Consider the following 21,578-nt stretch of genomic DNA (forward strand, 5'->3'; position numbering starts at 1 on the left):
ATCCCAGTGATCCCCTGCTTGAGACCACTGGAGCACTAAGCACTCCTGCAACAGACACAGGTGTAACCTGGCAGGGGGCGCTATGGTAATACAGGAGGCCATATTGCAAAGGAGGCACATGACTGTCATGATGTTGACTTGGTGGTCTGATTGAAATTGAGAGATTAGTGTCTGTATAATCTGAAGGACTGTATCCTGGCAGCATTTGGATAGGCCATGCCAACTTCTGAGTTGAGGACTGCCCCCAGATAGTGCTGTATCTGGAGAGGCTGGAGGTTAGATTATGTAGCGTTGATAGTAAACCCTAGCTCGTAAAGGAGGTTTATTGTGACCTGTGTGTTTGCAGAAGTTCTGATGAGGGGCACTCTTGATGAGCCAGTTGTCCAGACAGTTAAGACATGCATGCCCTGTCTGCACAGATGATCAGCCACCACCGCAAGGCACTTGGTGAACACCCTGGGTGTAGCAGTAACCCCGAAGGGGAGTACATTGAAATGGTAATGCCTTCTACTGACTACAAACCTGAGATACCGGTGCTGTGCTGGGTGGATTGGTATGGAGAAATAAGTGCCCTTCAAGTCAAGCGTGGCCATGAAGCCTGAAGAGTAACAGTGTGGAGGTGCTCTGAAAGAATGTAGTTGCTTAGGGGCCAGAGGTCCGAAATGCATCGGAGTGAACCATTTTTTTTAGAGATCAGTAATTACAGAGAGTATACTTCTGTGCCCTGCTGATGATGGGGGTCGGGTTCTATGGCCCCTTGAGCTGGAGCTCTTTGACCTTTTCCCCGAGTAGCCTTTGGTGTTCTGGGGAGAGTTTGTGTTTGTGAGGTGGAATGTTGAGAGGCGTAGAAATGAGCTCCAGACAATAACTATGTTGGATAATATCCAATACCCACTGGTCAGTGGTGATGTTGTGCCTAGTGGGAAAGAACCATTGGAGGTGCCCCCGAACAGGGGTAGTGTGATCGGGGGAAGGAGAGGCAAGTCAGGGCATAGTGGTGTTGGTAGCTCCTTTCAGAGAGCCTCATTTACCTCTGCCTTTTGAGTTGTTGCCTCTGTAGGACCCTCTAAAGTAGCCTCTGGGAGAGGACTGCTGGGCCTCTGGATGCTGTTAAGACGTGGAGGTCTTGGGTTAGGTGGTCTTTGAGACTTCAGGAGCAGGTGCCTGGAGGGCATCCATCGCTTTCACCATCTCCCTATCTTTCTTTCTTTTTCCAGCATCTAGTCTACCCACAGCCCAAACTGATGATGGCCATCGTACATCAGGTTGAACATGTTTTGCTGGACTTCTGGCTTAATGCTGGCAATAAGGAGCCAGGCATGCCTATGCAGGACTCTGGATTTAACCCCCCCCCAGCAGACAGGGCCGGACTGGCCGTAGCGGGCACCGGGTAATCCTCCGGTGGGCCGCACAGGTGGGGGCCGGTTTTGGGCCGGTTTTGGGCCTCTGGGGGCCGTTTTTGTTACAGGGCCGTTTTTGCAGCAAAGTTGCAAAATCGGCCCTGTAACAAAATCGTCCGAAAACCGGCTGTGGCAAAGAGTTCGGCTGCACCCCCCAACCCCCCCGGGGGGTGGGGGGGGTGGCCGAGCACTTGTCAGGGCCGGTTTAGGTTCCCAGTCTGGCCCTGCTAGTAGAAGTGTCTGCATTATTCAATGCACAGCTGATGGTGGTGTTGGAGATCTACTTTCCCACAGGAACATTCTCAAAGACCCTTTTCCTGTACTCCTCTAGGAGATGTTGTGGGAGCTCCTCCATCTTATCCCAGTGAGTGTGGTCATATCTGGGGAGCAGCCCAATGGAATTGGCAACCTGCCTATAGTTGGCCGATTGCAAAGCAACCCTCTTACCTGCAGCATCTATATGTTTAAGGTCTTCTTTATCTGGTGGAGGGGCAACACCAGTAGCTTGTGAGTTAGCTGTCCTATGGCTGGTAGTGACAAACAGGGAGATAGGCTGGAGCTGACGAAGAATGTAAAGGGGGTCAGTAGGGGAGGCATTGTGTTCCTTTGCCACCCTGTGCGTGATGACCCTGGCGCTGACGGGGTCGTGAAAATGTCAGTGGTGTGATGCAGCATGCCCCTGATCATGAGGCGGCACTGGGTAGAGTGGTGGGTGGAGGACAGGGTCTTGAAAAGGAAGCCCTCTTCCAAAGGGTCAGTGTGGAGATCCACCTTGTGGAAGGAGGCAGATCTACCAATGAGTTCACCGTAGGACGTGAAGTCATCAGAAGGGGAAGGACGGGCAGGGTGCAGGTCAGGATCTGAGTCCCCACTGGTAGGTCATTATCACAGGAGTTCCAGGGATTGTCCTGCGGAGGAGTGTTGAAGGTATGCCCTCACCGAGGCCCCCCATGTCTGAGTGAGATGACCCCTGAAATGTATAGGGAAGGGGGTCACCAAGATTAGTAAGTGGGGAAGGTGAGCACTGTGAGATAGGGTGAGGTGGCGGTAATGCTAGTTGCCCACTTTCTTGCACTGCTTGGGTGGAGGTGGCATGTGCAAGGCTTCCTCAAAGGACAGTTGACGTTTGGGTGGCTGAGCAGCAGCTCCCGGAGGGCGGGTGAGACTCCGGCCCATGTGGGGATGCATTATCAAGTGTTTCTGTGGGGCGTCGATTTTGGAGTTCATGGAGAATCGGATCGATGGCACCCGAGCCAATACCAGTCTTAGTGGTCGGCGCCAATGGCGATTTTTGCAAAGGTGACGGCTCCGATGGTCTTGTCAGTTCAGAGATGGGCATAGGCAGCGCCAAAGCAGTCGGACTTGATGGTTTATTCGCCGCCAAGCCAGAGGTGGGAAATACTTCCGATGGTGGTGCTTAGTGGTAGTGGTCAGTGCCGACCATTGCCCAAAGGCAGTGGTGGACCGGTAGCATTGCTCAGGTGCTCCAGAGTGGCTGGATGACCCTTGCAAGTGGTGTTAAGGGGTGGGAATACCATACTCACAGCTGGCTGTACTGATGGAAGATCCTCGATCTCCAGATCAGAGCTGGAGCTGTGGCCGGGGGAAAAAGCTTCCATGTCTATGGACAATGGTTGTGGGTGGTGTTCCCGATCGATGCCTTCAGAGCCAAAGAGGTCCGGGGTGTCACCTCTGCTCCTATGCGACATCTCGAGACGCCAAGCCTGATGGTCGCTGATGGTCTTCTTGGAGCGGAAGGAGCTGCAGGTGTTATAGGCAGCCTCGTTATGCTTGGGAAACAGGCACAAATTACAGATCTGATAGAGTTCGGTCCAAGGGTATTTCACGTGGCAGCGAGGACAGTAGCGAAATGGAGTCTGTTCCATCACCGTGAAGGCATGGTGGAGGGATGTTGTCGGTAGACAGAAGGCCCACTAGGCACGGAGCTTGACATCAAAGTCACTCAGTCAAACAGAAGGCACCAACCTGGGACGAAGTCAAAAGAGGAACATGATTGAGAATCATTCCAGATGGGGCGAACACAGCACCGCACCGAACACAGCACAGCGACGATGTCAAACCGTAGCACACAAGCACACGTCCAAACTCGACGGTGGAAAGAAAACAATATAACAATGGAGTCAGTGACCATGCACCTTACCAGCAAGAGGAGGGGTCAAAGTGCCTCATGGCAAAAAAGCTTGCACACATCTGTGCCCAACCCTAGATGGCAGGAGTTATGCACAGCATGCGTATCTACTTCCACACATACCTCAAACAAGTAGTCCCTAAAAGGTGAGCAATGGAAGGATTCAAGTTAGCTATTCAAATGGATGGTAAAGAAGCTATGCGTTAGGGTAGAGACAAACACAAGAAGAGAAAATCAAGCAATCGAATAAGGACCAAGCAAATGAGTATGGCAATAAAGTCAAACAATGGTAAGCAATAGGCAGGCTCTGAACCAACTGAAAGCTTTTGGTGTGGTCCGCAATGGTCTTTCTACTAAACGCTGACTGGTAGGCAGGGGTGTAACATAGGCCCTGCGGTGCAGGGGACCCCCTCGCTTTCAGGGGACCCCATTCAGCTCAAGGTCCATGAATATCTTTAGGGTATTGGAGACTCAGGTGCCACTCTTCCCATTCTGCAGTGGGGTGGTGGGGACCATCATTTTGAGATACGCCACTGCTGGTAGACCTGAAAAGGGAGCTGAAAAAAAGCCGGCCAAAGGGAAGAGTGAAACACTGGACAATTAATAAACCAGTTGCATGCAAGGATACACCTATCCCCTTTTCAGGAAGTACAAGAAATAGGAAACGGGCCATAGAATAATACAATAGATATGTGCCCACCACGAAATTAACATGAGAGGACACCCAGATATACCACTGTGGGTGACCAGAATGGATGATTACAGATTTGCCACATCTTAAGAGAACTGAAAGATAAGAAGTTCCATAGAATAGCCACGTCATTGATCTCTGAGCAGGATAAAAGAGAATATTCACATTGAATTTTAATGTTAAGATTGTCCTGCAGAAGGTGGGGTGAACCATTTCAAGTACCATCGAAACTCCACGTCGACAACATTTCTTTTTAATATTATTTACAGTGCTTAATTTGTGCCGGTGCTTTCCGGTGCTTAGCACCGGCACTTATTTATCAGGACCGGGTCTACGCATTTACTGCACGCAGTATTATTCACATATATATCATATATAAGTATAACTCACACACATATATAAATATATATTATAGAACTCATTGATATGTTGCAGAGTGTTGTTTTTTTTTTTTTTTTTTTGGTATATGTTTATTGAGAAGTACATGTCAGTTTATAAACAATACATAAAAAAGGGAGTATAAACAAATCAAATTATGCCCACACAATAAATTACTATGAAATGTTACCTTCTCAGATTTTTAAATATAAAAAGGATAATACAGATATCAAAAGATACAATAGTTGAGGTATTCATAAAACCTGGAAAGGAAGAAATAGGAAAGGTGGACTAGGGAGAAGATGATAAAGATAGTATACAGTATGTAGTAAACCATGTATTATAGATAGTTGGAAGATAGTAGCGATAATATCATACAAATATATTATTTCAAGTCAAGATATTCCCACTAACTCAACAATTTCAAATAGGTGAACAGTAAGTCCTAATTCAAATAACAGTGTTCGTGGCTATAGCATCAACAGGCCTAATGATAACATCAACAGCATGAATATAAATAATGATGGTAATTAATTAATAAGGAAATGAAAACAGAAGTAATTCACTTATTGTAGTTCTTAACTAGAAGAAAAATCTGAAATATTACCAGAAATAGAACATTTATTAGCTAGAAAGGGGTTCCAAATTTGGATGAAAGTTGCAACATTGTCCTGCAATCTATAAATGAGTTTTTCATATGATGCTATTTTATACATTTCAATAAGCCATTCGTCATATGTAGGGCATTGTGGTGTTCTCCAATGTCTTAATATACAAATTTTTCCTACAGTGAGTGCAATAGCTATCAATCGTCTTGTATGGTTTGTGAGATTTGGGAGATCAGTAACATCATGTAATAGAACTAATTTTTCTGTTAAAGGAATGGACACTTGTATAGCTCTGTGTAGAGAGGCAGTTATGGAAGACCAATATTCCTTCAAAATTGGGCATCGGAATAAAATGTGTAGTATATCGCAGTCCTCCTCTGGGCACCTCCAACAGGTAGATCGGTGTAGTAAACCTGCTGACTTGAGTTTTTGTGGTGACCAGTACCAGTTATGAAGAATTTTGAAAAGAGTAAATTTCATTCTGGCCTCTCTGATACCCTTATCCATGTTCATAATAATATCCTCCCATTCCTCATCGGAATAAGCTACAGTAATTAACCCTTGCCATTTGACATGGAGCTGTGCAAGTAATGGGTATGAGTGTAATTTATGCACTATGAGATTATAAAATCCAGAGACTGCGCCTTTGAATTTCCCCCAAATTTGTAAGTATTGTAATACTGGGGAATCCTCAACTATCCAAGGAAATGGTCCTAGTCTACGAAATAGGGCTTGTTTTAGTTGTAAGTATTTCCCCTCTTGGGAGGCAGGGAGTTGAAATTCTATTTTAAGCATTTCAAAAGTTTTAAGCTCACCTTCTAAAGTGAGTAAGTGATCCACCGTTAGAATACCTGCTCTCTCCCATATATCCCAGGATATAGTCCGTTTACCTATTCTAATATCAGTGTTATGCCATATGGGGGCCTTTCCATGCAGTCTTGGGTCACTCTTAAGGAGTTTGTGGGCATGTATCCACATCTTAAGCATAGATTGAATAATAGGGTTGGAAGTTTGTAAAGCAGGTGATTTATGAGTGTAAAACATGTACAAACCTGAAGTTGCCTGTACAGTTTGTCTTTCAATGACAACCCATAGTGGGGGATCATCCTGTCTGGGCCAAAGATAAACCAATTGAGATAAATGGAGGGCTGTATAGTAATGCTCAATACACGGTAAACTAAGACCCCCATATCGCCTGTGAGCAATCAATTTTGAGATTTTAAGCCTAGGTCTCAGGGATCCCCAAATAAAGGTTTTAATACCTTTGTCAATATCTCGCAATATTGATATTTTAACTGTCAAAGGCAACATACCTAAAACATAAGTGAAACGGGGCACTATAATCATTTTCACTGCCTGTACTCTACCCCAAAAAGACAAGTTAAGATGGGACCATTTTTCATACTCTGACTTCGTTTTGGCAATAAGTGGATCTAAGTTATCTTGAATCATACGTTCTAAACCTGTGTTGATGTAAATACCTAAATACTTCAGACGGTCCACTTTCCATTGAAAATTATAGCCCAAAATAGCTGCTTTTGTTGTACTCCTGGACAATGGTAGAGCTTCACTCTTATTCCAATTGACTTTGTAGCCAGAAATGATCGAGAAGCGAGAAATGGTAGACATGAGTCTAGGGAGTGAAGTAGGCAGATCAGTAAGTGTGAGCAATATGTCATCTGCATAAAGAAGTATTTTTGAGATCCCTGCTGGTGTAGGAATGCCTGCTATTTGTGAACACTGTCTTATTGCCGCAGCCAGCGGTTCAAGTGCAAGAAGGAACAAAAGGGGCGATAAAGGGCAACCCTGGCGGGTACCTCTTTGCACTAAAAAAGATTTTGAAAGGAAACCCCCACAATTCACTTGTGCGGATGGTGTCTCATATAACCATTTGACCTTAGAGATATACTCATTGCCTAACCCCAGCCTATGTAGTGTACGGAACATATAGCTCCATTCAATACGGTCAAAGGCCTTCTCGGCATCTAAGGATAAGGCTACTCTGTCTTCTCCAGCATCCTTGGAAAGCCAGAGTATGTGAGCCAAAGTACGTAGATGGTTACGAGAATTTCTGCCTGGCATGAATCCCACTTGAGAATTATGTATGAGTTTAGCGATAACTTGTTTGAGTCTTTTGGCGAGAATGGTGGCTAATATCTTTGAATCTGTATTCAGAAGGGAAATTGGACGATAGTTACTGCAGTATAATGGATCTTTCTCAGGTTTGGGAAGGACCGTTATGATTGCTTTATTTGTGAGAGAGGAGAGGCTACCAGTTTCCTCTGCTTCTTTATAGGCCTCATAAAGGGCGTCTATTGCTTCGGGTTTTACCCAACGGTAAAATTCCCCGGGAAAACCATCTTCTCCCGGTGCTTTGTTGTATGGAAGATTAGAGATTGCTTGGGCAATTTCATCTTTTGTTATTTCGCCTGCCAGTATAAGCCGATCCTGCTCATTGAGGCGGGGAAGTGTTATTTTATCAAAAAATTCCTGATCTTTGTGGTGATCATCATCAACCTCTGAGCTATATAACTTCTCATAATAATCTGCAAATGTATTAGCTATTTCCTGAGTCTCAGTTATTAGCTTACCTTCAGAATTATAAATAGCTGGAATAGCTGTCATAGCTTCTCTCTGTTTTAATCGTGCCGCTAGTAAACGACCGGCTTTTTCTCCTTGTTCGTAGTTTCGAGCCTTAAGTCTATATAACATATATTCTGCTTTCGAAGTATATAGTGTATTAAGCTCCATTTTAGCCTTTTCCAATCTACATCTGGAAGCTTCGGTTGGATTGGTAAAATGAGCATGTGTCAGGGTTTTGATATCATTTTCTAAAATAGTCTGTTGTTCTGTTCTACGTTTATTGGCTATGGCAGAATCTCTCATGATTTGCCCCCTAATGGTGGCTTTTGCAGCTGCCCATAAAATTTGTGGAGAAGAAACTGAACCTTTGTTGTCTTTCATATAAGTAGTCAAATGTGATTGTAATTGTGATTTTTCTGTCGGTAGTTTGTATCGGGATATGTTTAAACGCCATGGTTTCCTACAAGGACGTTTCAGACCCAAATCAAGCTGTAGACTGATAGGAGCATGGTCTGAAAGTGCAATTTCTAAAATATCACAATCAAGTACATGTGGTATGATAGAATGTGAAATAAAGAAATAGTCTATTCTAGAATAGGAATCATGTACTGCAGAGTGATATGTAAACCCCTTATCTGAAGGATGTAATAAACGCCAAATGTCAGTCAACCCATGATCTTCACGGATGTCTCCCAGTATCGCTCTATCTCTGCCATGTGTTGTGTCTAGAGGGCCCGTTCTGTCTAAGATCACATCTGGTGCAAGATTCCAATCACCCCCCAAAGCTATTTTGGAAATTCCCATCTCTGTTAGAATTCTGTTTAGATGAAGGAAAAAAGGAGCTTTGTTTCCAACAGGGGCATAAATGGACCCCACTCCTAATATGGTATTACCGATTTTAAGCTTGGCTAAAACAAACTGACCATCTTCATCTGACCAGGACTGTAGTATCTGACATTGCAGTGTTTTCCGTATCAGAATGGCTACACCACATTTTCCAGTAATAGAGTGGGGCATAGGCTCTCCTGACGTGTGAGACGGAGGTTTGCAGCTGTAAAGAATCTGGCCTACCCAATCTCGTTTTAATTTTTCTGATTCTATACCAGATAGATGTGTCTCTTGAATGAGAGCAATATCTGTATGTTTGGAGGCTAAATAGGAAAGAATTTTCTTCCTTTTAATGTAATTAGTAAGGCCATTGACATTGATAGACACAATGTGCATAGGACTAGTTGTCATGATGCTGATTGGAAATGTTAGAGTATGTTTGTATTGTGTTAGAGTGTATCAAAGAGGATAAAACGGGAAAGGAAGGTTGATAAATGATGTGGGAATATGGTAATGGAAAATTACTGAAGCGAAGTAGAGAGAAAAGAAAAGGAGAAAAAAAAAAAAAAAAAAGTGATGATTAACCTGAAACCAATATGTGCAAATATGATCACAAAATATTGTTAATACTAAACTTCAATTGATGTAAGTACACCTTTCTACCTTCTAGAAAGGAAAAGAACACTACAGATCAAACAATGTATCTTTCGTCAGTGGGTCTAAACCTCAATGCGAGATGCAGACTCCGCAGGGGAGAAAACCACACGTGGTAAACAGATTATGCAAAGAACCAAGCCATAGAGTCATAAAGTCCATCTAGGAGATTTGTATATACCAATACAGTATGAGCTATACATGGTGTATTGAACAACAATGTAGGAGAAAAGGAAATGAATCATATCCATCAGAGGTAATAACTGGAGTAAAACAGTAATAACATTATATTAATACACAGCATGCATATATACTCATCTAGCTGGAAGAAGCAACAGTGGAAGGTTTAGCATCAGATACTTTATCAAGAGACGTGGATGACTTCAGAGGTGATCTCGATTTGTCTCTGGTATGTTCCTGTGTGAGTACTTCTACACAGTGAACCACTTTATCTCTGTCAGACTGTTTCTTAAAGGTACGGACGTGTAATCTACCAGTACGGTGGGTTTGAGGATCATTCTGTAATTGAAGTTGACTGTTCATAGTTGTTTCGGTCAGGGGTGGCGGTGTTAAGTCCATGTGTTGGTCCTCTAGACTGTCCAGGAAGCGTACCAGATCTTCAGGCTCTGTGTAATGTCTTGATTTCCCATCCATTGTGATCCACATTGTAGCAGGTTCTAAAAGACCATATTTAATATCCCATTTCCGAAGTCTTGGCCTAAGTTGCAGGAACGCTTTTCGTTTGGCATTTGTTTCAGTGGAAAAGTCTGCAGCAATAAATACTTTATGGCCTTCTAAGTCATAAGGACCATGTTTACGAGCAGCTGTTAGTATTTGACGGACCTGTTCATGACGCAGGAGACACGCAATTATTGGTCTGGGTCTAGATTCAAGGGTTGAAGTTGAAGTTCTTGACCGAATCCTGTGAGCTCTCTGCAACTCGATGGGATGCTCAAAAGATATGTTCAGTAGCCGCGGTATCAAGGTTAGTAGCAAGCTCCTCACATCATTATTTATTTCCATTTTTTCTGGAATTCCATAAAAGCGAACATTATTTCTTCGGGCCCTATCTTCCAAATCTATTACTTTTTGTTTTAAATGCCAGATATCTGGACCCCAGCACTCTGCATTATCTAATCTTTCTTCCAAATGGGTGGTTCGTTTATCTAGAGTTTCCACTTTGGTATGAAAAGAGTTTAGGTCCATCCTCATAGACTTCATTTCTGTCGCGAGATCTGAGATTTTGACATCCATAGATCCCAAACGTTGTCCCACAGCAGAGATCTCTTTTAAAATAAGGTCCATAGAAGCAGTATCTTGTGGGGCAGTAGTAGAAGTGCCCGAAGGTAGAGTGTTCCCTACTACTTGTGTAAACAAAGGCTTTCTATTAGGTTTTCCACTGGCCATACTGTTATACTCCAATGTAAGAGAAAACAAGAAATAAGTGCTGCCTACTAACCAATATGCTATCCAGTTGTCTCACAAAGCAGTTGGGTAGTAACACTATAAGCACAAATACATATTTGGATATAGACAGACTTCTGGGATTCTCAAAAATTATGGCTGCATATTTTCAAACAAGGGGTGCTGAAAAACAGTCAATGAGAAATGCCACTCTACTTTCCCCTGTTTATCTACGTTCGCTCTGCACCCTTTGCTGGTAGGACTTTCCTTGTCTTCTTAAATATGTAGCAGAGGCTGAGCTGTCAAATGAAGAGAAATACCTTAGGTTTGAAAGTTCTCATATGCTTCCCCTGCGCCCTGTGAGAAGTACGAGAGTAACGCAAAAACACACAGCAGCCTTTCCACATCAAGAAAGGGAATCCCACTTAACTCTTCAGAAACAGGTTGTGTTTCCTGACAGAATGAGTAATTTTTCACAGACTTTTTGGGATTCTAACAAATTATGGACTGCATGTCTTTAAAACAGGGGTTACCAGGCAATCAGAAATGTCACACAGCTTCTGGGATTCTCAGAGTTGAAAGTACTTATATGCTTCTCCTGTGTCATGTGAGCAATTCAAAAACAATTCAAAAACAGGCAGCAGCCTTACCACTTCAAGAAAGGGAATTTCTCTTTAGAATCAGACTGTTTCCTGACAGAGTCCTTTTTTCACAGAATTCTGGGATTCTAAAAATTATGGCTGCATGTTGTCAAACAGAGGTTGCTGTCATAAATGCCACACAGCTTTCCCCCTTTTAGCCAAATTCCCTCTACACACTCTGCTGACAGGAATTCCCATGTTATGTAACAGAGTCTATGCTTCTCCTGTGTCTGTGAGAAATACAACTGCAATTTGAAGATGATTCAAAAACAGACAGCAGTCTTTCCACTTCAAGAAAGGGAATTTCTTTTAAATCTTTAGAATCAAGCTGTTTCCTGACAGAAAGAGTTGTTTTTCACAGACTCTTAGCTACAGAAATGGTGCTCTAATTTTCCCTCCACGCTCGCTCCCCTGACAGGAAAACACCTGCCCTTCCCCTCTGCCAGTGTGAAGAGGTCAACCAAAGTTCAAGAGTAATTAAATTCCACTGAAGTTGCCTCTGTGTTTAAAAGCAAGGAAAGTCACTTATCTCTTGAGCAGCTGACTGTTTCCTGACAGAATGATTTGTTCAGCTGAAGGAAAGACGGACTTCAGGATTTCATTTTCATCGAAGAGCTGGTTAACTGAAATTTCTCATGTGAAAAATAGCCTCAAAGTTACGCACTGTTGTCCCATTCATGTTGCTTTCATTCTGGCTCCAAGGACACCTGTTGACAGCTGAATTGAAGAATTCTCCCCTCCGGAGCCCGGGAGCTCTAGAGGCGGCCATTTCAGTCGGTGGCCAGACTCCGCCCCGCAGAGTGTTGTTTTTGATTGCTCCCAAGTCTGACTCTGCTCCCGAGTGGTGAAGAAGAGTGTTGCGGCGGCTGAGAGAGCCTGAACCATTGATTCGGCCAAGAACAGAAGATTCAAATATGGTGACAATCATGGCATTGGCAGCCACGGACCCTAATTCAGTGTTGCTGTTGCCGGTGGGCAGGACATTGAGAATGGGGCATTGCGCTGGATTTGGTTGTTCCGGGGTAGGGGCAGTGCGGCAACATGCGCAGATTTTATTTAGATTGCCACGCCCGGCACACCCGCAGTCATCATTATTCAAGGCAGCGACGCAGCACGACGACGAAGAGGGCAGGCGGCAGCCAGTAGCACCAGGCCCAGGCCAGTTAATGAATAAAGTCTCTTAGGCAGTGTGCCTGCCCCCGGCCCAGTCCAACACGCAACCGTAAGTAGTAAGTACTGCTAAATAGCAGTATTCATTTTATAGTAAGCAGTAGTAGCCATAAACGCTTCGTTGTTACTGTCCGCCACTCCACCCCCAGCCTGTGGCATAGCTTGGGCTGCCAAATGAGCCTCTTGGTGTGGCACTGTAGCAGCATCGGCGTACGGGGCTGTCGAGCTTCGTGATACTGTCTAAATTCTAATTTTCTTGCGCTGTTACACAAACATTATTTTCTGGTGCTAGTTCATGTACTGCAATCGGACTAGCCGATCATCAGTAAATAAAGAGCAATCACTGAAATGCAGCCCTATTCTGGTCCCTCGGTGCTGCTCCAAAATAAATAGTCAAACGGAGTCCACTGTCCACCCCACTGAATGTGTTACAAATCGCCCTAGGCCCTAGCACACAAAACGGCAAAATGGACCTATAATATTAAAGCAATTCTTGTGGGCGCAACAGCAGTTCCAGTTATGGCGGTGCGATGGCCTAGTCGGGAAGGCCAATCCGATGCGGGTTGCGGGCAGAATGGCCAATTACCATTGCAACACCGGGAGTGACACGCATGTCGCGCAGGCAGCTTGCGCAGTCACCTTTCTGCCGTCTGACCCCAGCCCCACACTTGCGAGAGAAGGAGCTGGAAGCCCAACATGTATCCCAGAACCTTTACTCATTTATTTTGCATGAGTGTTGAAGTCTCAATGTATTATGTACTCCACTCACTACGAATCAAGGGGCACCAGGGTGTACTCAGAATGTGGTTTTCCTGACCGTGTAGGTCTCCCTCTATGTTTTGTTCACCATCAGTTCTTGCAGTTATTGTATAACGTGACCATCTATGCGAGTATAGATTAAGTTCCAGTAGTGAAACCATGCCATAATTAAATAGTAATGTGTAGCACCTTTGATGAACTTTAAAAGATAAAATCCTTTTTACATACACCTGTGTTTTATGTATGTTTTCTGTGGTGATTAGGTCACTGGTTCCTATTTTCTGTAAGGAAAAAAAAATATTTATTTAAAAAGGGTTTTGAAAAGAAATCCATTGGCAAGTTTATAAATAATTCTTGCATCTGAATATATACTATAAGAAATATAATTAAATATCATAAATAAATCCCTTGAAGGCATCTTTTACCCGTTCATAATTAAATAGTAGCATGACCACTGAATTTAAGTTAATTGTGTCTTCTGTGAAGCTGCTCTCAAGCACATGCATCTATTTCCTCATATGAGCCTCCTTCAGCCTCCAATTAATATTCATTCGGTTACCAATGCTACCATACTGATGACATGCCACCGAGTACCAGATACAAAGACTGATCAATTGGTTATGCCTTCACTCCACAAAGGTGTGGCACCAAACTGTGTGCAACTGGCTCCATATACATTTTCATTTGAATATAGGATTTGGGGTGGCCATATTGGATATATTGAGCATCAGAATGACATTTTCCTGCCTGCGTGCTTGTTTTAAAGCTGCTTCTCTGTCTTTGGTCATACAGCAGGGGCGAATGTTTGAGGAGTCTGGAAGTATTTCAATGGACTGGAAGTCAGTCACCTATCAGTATCACAAACAAATAAAGTGCCTCATGTATCCTCCCACTAGCAGCTCCCTGGCCGAAGAATCATGAGAGCAAGCAGGGGAGGATGTGGGCCCAGCCCCAAAGGAGACCTGGGTCCTAATGCCACGGCTGATGCCACGTACCCTGAAGGGGTGTGCTTTCTCCATACTTGCAGACCGAATAGGACTCCAAACTCAATATCATGATACCTCCATCTAACTTCATATAATCCGCAACTCCAAGATTACACACAAAGCTTCCGAGTCCTTTCTGCACTGTATTGGCATCGTATGTCACTTGTTGTGAGCCCCCCAAGTAACTATGTGAACCAAGACACCAGGCCTTTGGTCTAAAACACCATTGGACTAAAAAATACCTACTCACATTGGCCAGACACTCTCTTTCATCGTCACAATGAGCAAACCTCCTAAATAGACTGATACACCTTCTGTCACCTGTGAGACATCCCCCTCACTCACTTGACAGATAATAGCATGCCACTAGACTTAAATGCCTGCCTTAATAATGGTCGAAGACCTCTTCACTCAGCTGCACTCTTGTTTATCTGGTCTCTTAGACTCCTTTCTGTTAGCCTGAGAGACCCTCAAATGAATGGGCCGAAACGTTCCCCTCACTGGACTGAGAGACCCTCCACCTCAGTAGATTGATACCCTACCTCACTTGACTAAAACTGCTATGGAGGCAGCACATTGGTGAAAAAAATGGACCAGCTGACTTAAGTAGCTGTTCCACTTTTCACAATGCAGTGGCAACATGGCCTGTTGTTACTGCACCTGTCTGGAGAGGGATGTCTGGGGCATCCACGGTAACTCCTTTTCTCCCCTTTCAAGGGGTGGCCACAGTCAGTGCACCAACTCATATAAGGCACACAGTGTGGCCCCTGCCTGCTCCTTTGCCTTGCGCTGATATCCCCATGCGGTCGCATAGAAAGGGTGCACAGAGAAAAAAGGTTTATCCTCATTAGCATGGAGCCACCTGGAGGCATTTCTTTAGGTTTCTGTAGACTAACAGGGTCCTGGGGGCTTTAGCAGGTGAGTGTAGTTTGGCATCAACCGACAGCCACTGGCCGCCCACAGCCGACTAATTAGTTCTCTGCATTTACGTATGCATGCCTGGGGCCCATACCATAGACCGACGGATTGAGGTGCCTGCTTGCACTGCCTTGGAAGACTTTTAGCTCCAGTTTAGAATTTCATATTACCATTGGGGAAAATGCTAACAGCTTTATTAACCTTCTTTGTTTGTCAATACCACTTATTAAAGGGTCGCCCTCTATGCCTTATAGGCCTTTGAGTTGGGCCTTTAACTCGGGTAGGGGGCCTTTAACAGCAAGTATAGACATTGATAGTAGGATACAATCTCTGATGCAGGAAGCAGCTTGGCTGGATGAGTAAATGGATGAGTAAATGGGGAACAACCAGGCCTGAAGGAAGTGTTCTTCTCTTGGCAGCAGGGCTCACGGAGGAGAGTTTCATTTGCCAGGTAGTGAAGTCCTTCTGCTCTCGTTGCAGTGCACCCTTCGCCCAGTGAAACTGACACCCGTTGCATAGCTGCCAAGGTTTCAGATTGCTATGAGTGCCATTTTCATAATTTCAGTGTAATTATGAGTGACATTTCAACAACTATGAATGACTCTTTCTGGTGAGTAAAATTAAGCAATGAAGACGAGAGATTAGAAACATATAAATATCAGACATTGCACCCATTTGTGCTTCCTTCGAGATTGTCTAAATCATACGTTTTGAGATGAATCCTCACCCTTTATTATAGCATCCGCTACATTATGCTCCCAAACAGGGCGTTACATGTCTGTGATTGTTCAACACCTTTGAGCAATGCTTCTAATTTGTAGGCCAAGGTTATGGTGAAAATGTACTTTATTTTTCTCCGTAGAAAAAGAATTCCTCTAGTGTGATCAAAACCTTACTATGAGGAAGGCTCCCTTGCTGAAATTCAGATAGGGTATTACATCTGACTTTTAGCAGTGCCAGTTGAGGATGTGGGTGGAGCTAATAGAGTAAGTGGATGGAGCCAGTGAAGGAAATGGGTGGAGCTGGAGAAAAGTAGGTGTGTCATCTGACAAACATTTGAGCACCTGCACTTCATATTTTACAAATTAAGCACTGATTATTTATTGTATTATATTTAAATTTATGTGTGTAAAACAATGTGATATAACTTTCTTTAAGGCAATTTATGCGATCAAAAATTTCCCTTATTGATTATCAATTTGAAATGAATTAGAGAAGTATCAGAAAGTGAACAGACATTGTGTATTAATGACTTTGTATGTTTTTATAACTGTGATTAATATTTGGTATCTGATGGATATACCTGATTGTTTTTAACAATATTTTCTGTTTATTAATAAACAAGAACTGTTTTGTATTTTACAGAGACAGAGTCAGTTAGTTATTGATAAGAATTTGGTGCATGTTTTAACATATTTTAGTGCATATCCATTTAACTCCAGTGAATTAATGTGTGGTAATTAATACGTTTGGAAGGGAATTATTTTTCGGTTTCAGTATTATACTACCCTGTCCCTTTCAGCAGTGAAGGGTGACTTTCCTTGGTTTGAGAGCCAAGTGGAGATAACCAGCATTAGAACACAGGGACCATACTGCATAAACTTTATACTAGTCCAAAATGCAGTCCAAAAAGCTGGTTTTAACATTTACTGTTACGGATGAGAAATGGTGCAAACAGGTTTTTCTCCAGTCTGTAGTACATTAATAGTTTTGCACTAGGGTACAAATAGAGTAAGTAGATTGCAAGACATTTGCTCAAATATATGACAAATCTTAAGCACATACCTAATTTTGTGACTGAAATACTGTTTTGATAAAGCCTGATTAGTTAGGACCCTTGCAAGAACTATTTGCTTTGGCAATGCGTTTTTGCCATGTTGTAACCCATTGTGTAGCTGTTCAGCATGGCTAAAAGTTAGTGGCATGGAGTGTCCTAGAGTGGAGTGGGGGGAGTTGCATGTCATAGACTGGATTTGTTGGGGTAGAGCGTTCTAGAGTGCAGTAGGGGGAGTAGAGTGTTATAGAGTTGAGTAGAGGGGAGGCGAGTAGAGGTCAGTGGTTCAGTGGCAGAGAGTGTCATAGAGTGCAGTGTCGTGGAGTGGCATAGAATGGAGTGGGTGGAGTGGGTTGAAGTGGATTGAGGTAGTGGGGTGGATTGAAATTTAGTAGATTGGGGTGGATAGGATTGAAGTAGAGTGGGTTTGATTGAGCGGAGTGGAGAGGATTGGAGTGAGTGGACTGGATGGGGAAGATTGGATTGGAGAGGGGTGAATTGAAATGGGGTGGGATGGATTGGAGTGGGGTGGATTACGCTGGTTAGGGGTGAGGTGGATGGAATTGGGTTGAGGTGGCTTGGATTAGAGTAGGATGGGATGGAGGGGGTGAATTAGAGTGGAGTGGAAGGGGTAGATCAGACTGGACTGGAGGGGGTTGACTGGATTGGAGTGGGGTGGATTAGAGTGGGGTGGGTTGGAGGGGGGTGGATTGGAGTGGGGTGGGTTGGACTGGAGTAGGGTGGGGTGGATAGGAGTGTGGTGGGCTGAAGGGATGGAACTGAGTGGAGGGGACTGAACTGAGGTGGGGTTGGATTAGACTGGAGTGGACTGGATTGGGGTAGATTGGAGTGGTGTGGGCTGGACTAAAATGGGTTGGATTGGATTGGGGCGGACTGAAGTTGGATGGGTTGGAGTGGGGTAAATTGGATTGGCGTGAAGTTGGGTTGGGTGGATTGGAGTGGAGTAGATTGGACTGCAGTGGATTAGATTGGGGTGGGGTGGATTGGAGTTGGGGTGGGGTGGATTGGAGTAGGGTGGTGGGGGGTTGGAGTGGGGTACCTTGAATTTGGCTGGATTGGGGTGGATTGGAATTGAGTGGGGTGGATTGGGTTGGGGTGAGGTCAAATGGATTGGGGTGAGGTGGATTGGAATGGGGCAGACTGGAGTAGGGCATATTGTTTTGGATTGGATTGGAGTGGGGCAGTCTGGAGTGGTGCAGATGGAGTGGGGCAGATTGTTTTGGAAAGGAGTGGTGCAGATTGGAGTGGGGCAGATTGTTCTTGATTGGAGCTGATTAAAGTGGGGCTGATTGGAGTGGTACACATTGTTTTTGATTGGAATGGGACACTTTGGAATGGGGCAGATTGTTTTTAATTGGAGTGGGCAGATTGTTTTGGACTGGAGTGGTGAAGATTGGCTTGGGGCAGATTGCTTTGGACTGGAGTGGGACAGATCAGAGTGTGTAGATTGTTTTGGATTGGAGTGGGGCAGATTGTTTTGAATTGCAGTGGGGCAGATTGGTTTCGATTGCGTGGGGCAGATTGTTTTGGATTGGAGGGGAGCAGATTGTGGTGTGGCAGATTGGAGTGGGGCAGATTGCTTTGGATTGGAGTGGGGGGATTGAGGAGGGAGTAGGGTGGATTAGATTGGGGTATGGTGGACTGGATTGGAGTGGGGTAGATTGGGTTGGGGCGGGGTGGATTGTGGTGGACTGGAGTGGATTAGGGTGAGCTGGATTGGATTAGACTAGAGTGGGTGGATTTGAGTGGGACAGATTAGAGTGCCGCAGATTGGAGTGGGGCAAAATGGAGTGGGGCAGATTGTTTTGGATTGGAGTGGGGCAGATTGTAATGAATTAGAGTGGGGCGGATTGGAGTGGGATAGACTGTTTTGGATTAGAGTGGAGAAGACTGTGGTGGAGAACATTGTTTTAGATTGGAGTGGGGTAGATTGGGTTGGGGTGGGTGGATTGTGGTGGACTGGAGTGGATTAGGGTGAGCTGGATTGGATTAGACTGGAGTGGGTGGATTTGAGTGGGGCAGATTAGAGTGCCGCAGATTGGAGTGGGGCAAAATGGAGTGGGGCAGATTGTTTTGGATTGGAGTGGGGCAGATTGTAATGGATTAGAGTGGGGCAGATTGGAGTGGGATAGACTGTTTTGGATTAGAGTGGAGAAGACTGTAGTGGGGAACATTGTTTTAGATTTGAGTGGGACAGATTGTTTTGGATTTGAGTGGGGCAGAATGGTTTGATTTGGAGTGGGGCAGATTTGAGTGTGGAAGATTGCAGTGAGGCAGATTGTTTTGGATTGAAGTGGGGTGAATTGGAGTGGGCAGATTAGAGCGGAAAAGATTGGAGTGGGGTGGGTTGAAAGGATTGGAGTGTGGTGAATTGGAGTGGATTGGAATAGGATGAGTCGAATGGATTGGAGTCGGGTGGATTGCATTGGTCTGAGGTGGATCGGATTGAGTGGGGCAGATTGGTTTGGGGAGAAGGGCTGGATTGAAGTGGGGTGGATTGGGGTGTACTGCACGATTATGCGTTAAAGTATACTTTCAGAAATTTCACATAAGAAAGAAACAATGTTGCTTTGCAATAAAATAAGCCTCATCTTTTGAGAACAGCGCCCACGAGCAAAAAGAAAAAAAAACATGAGTGCAAAGTGAGAAAAGACTTGGCAATATTATTGGCAATATAAAAGAAACATAAATCTTTGCAATTTTGTTTGTTCTGCTGTGCATGTGTTTGCCAGTCACACGCCTTCTGTTTGCAGTGCACTAAAAGTTAAACAGAACACAATAGTACCTCAATCATGTCAGGAGCAGCAGACGGGCACTGATTAAGTTGAATCAATCAGTGCTTGGTCCCTGCTCCACAGAGAGGAACGGAAAAGATGTTAGACCTACCTTGATGAATTACGAGGCTGTAAGGAAGAGTGCCAAGCAAGCCCTTTTATGTATATTATAACTGTGTCATATGTAACAGTGTCTTGCAAGTGAGACACATGCTCATGCTCTCTCAGGCTCAACCCTAAGAATTAAGCAGACTGGATTTCCACTGCTTGTGTTGCTTTGGCAATCAGAAACAAGATAACATATATTTTGCCTCAGATTTTCAGTCAGTTTTAAGTGGAAAGATTGTTTTTCTTATATTCTGTCTTAAGAAAATACTAAAGAGAAAAAAAAAGGTTTTTTTACATGAAAAATCTTCATCTAATATAAACTAGGATAAACCGTTTACCCCATTCCCTAATGTGCAAGCAGTAAAACAGTACAAAATAGCACTTCTTCCATTTTCACACCCATCTAAATTGTAGATCTCCAGATCTATAGACCACAGTATAGCCTTTAAGAATGCATCTAATTCATGTGGTTTTCGACAGCAGGATTATTTCAGCAAACGTATACTTTTTCTCTATTTACCAATGCCTTCTTTCATCCCGGAGCCAAAGTAAGGGCAACATTACTAAAAGTGATCCTACTGTTGTGGTGCGTAGCTCTGAAGGGAGAGAGCTAAGGTATCGCACTTCTCTCGTTCCCAGCACCGATGCACTTTGGCTGCCATGTGCCACGCTCACCCGCTTGCACCACAGTGGAAGGGTGTCTAGCATAGGTTTTTTTTAGTGGAATGGTACCTTTCTAGTATAAAATAATAGGCTTAGACACAATTTCATACTTTTCCATGTTTATATGTGTGCTGTATAGTATAGTACATATGCAAAGTTGGAAAAGTTTGGGAAAACTTTTCCCCAAATGTATGCCTGCTAAAACCCATGTACCACCCATTGAATTCCCTTCCTCCATCCCCCACCCCCCACCCCCGATGCAAGTAGTGCAAATCACTAATTTATGTTACTTTAGGACGCTGGACAGTAAATCCCAATACCTTTGCACTGTGTAGCATCACTTTTTGGATGCAACCCAGTGCAAAGTATTAGTAACTTTGGGCCATAGTCTCCGGCTCCAAACTGCACAGCCTTTCAGTCTTCTATGGCGAATAAAAGGAGGCCTAATGCTGACTTTCAGCAAACTAAGTGGCAGAGTGATTAACAATGGATGCGAAGCACTGTAGTAACCAAAGTTGTTGTCCTTTGTTACGTCAAAGGGAGAGAGAAGAACAGCGCCACATCTACTAAGATAGGCGCTGTTTCTCTCTCCCCCCTACGCTGCCAAACTTTAGGCTGCTTTGCACCGCACACACTCTTTCACTGTAGTGCAAGGGTGTGTGCGTGATGTCTGCTGCATGGTTTGTATAGGAAGGACAGCCCTCCAACACACAATACTATGCTTAGATATAGTTAATACGTTGTCTAACTTTGTTTCTATGTTGAACATTACAGAACACATACAAAGTTTTATTAAAAACAAAAAACATTTCTCGCACGTTGCGCCTGCCTATTGAAGTCTAATGTTTTCATACAAACCCATAGCTACCTTTTTAATATATAGGTATTTACATAAAAAACGTGGGTGGTTGCAGTTGCATGGGAAGGCCCATGTACCACTAATGGTACGCCCCCACGGCACAAGGTAGCACTTGGTTCTACTTTGCCATACTTTACGGCTACTTTCCAACACAAAACAAGGTTGCGCTGGAAAATAAACATTGAGGCAACACTTTGAGCTGGTTTGTGT

General features: G+C 44.0%; 1 protein-coding gene across 1 annotated transcript in view; it reads right to left on the bottom strand.

The window, feature by feature from the left end:
* The window catches only part of SERINC4 (serine incorporator 4), a 305,592-nt gene that overhangs the window by 14,065 nt on the left and 269,949 nt on the right, over nucleotides 1-21,578 (bottom strand). The window lies entirely within an intron of this gene.

Source organism: Triturus cristatus, chromosome 3_1 (assembly GCF_964204655.1).
Source record: "Triturus cristatus chromosome 3_1, aTriCri1.1, whole genome shotgun sequence".
In the NCBI taxonomy this organism is placed as follows: Eukaryota; Metazoa; Chordata; class Amphibia; order Caudata; family Salamandridae; genus Triturus; species Triturus cristatus.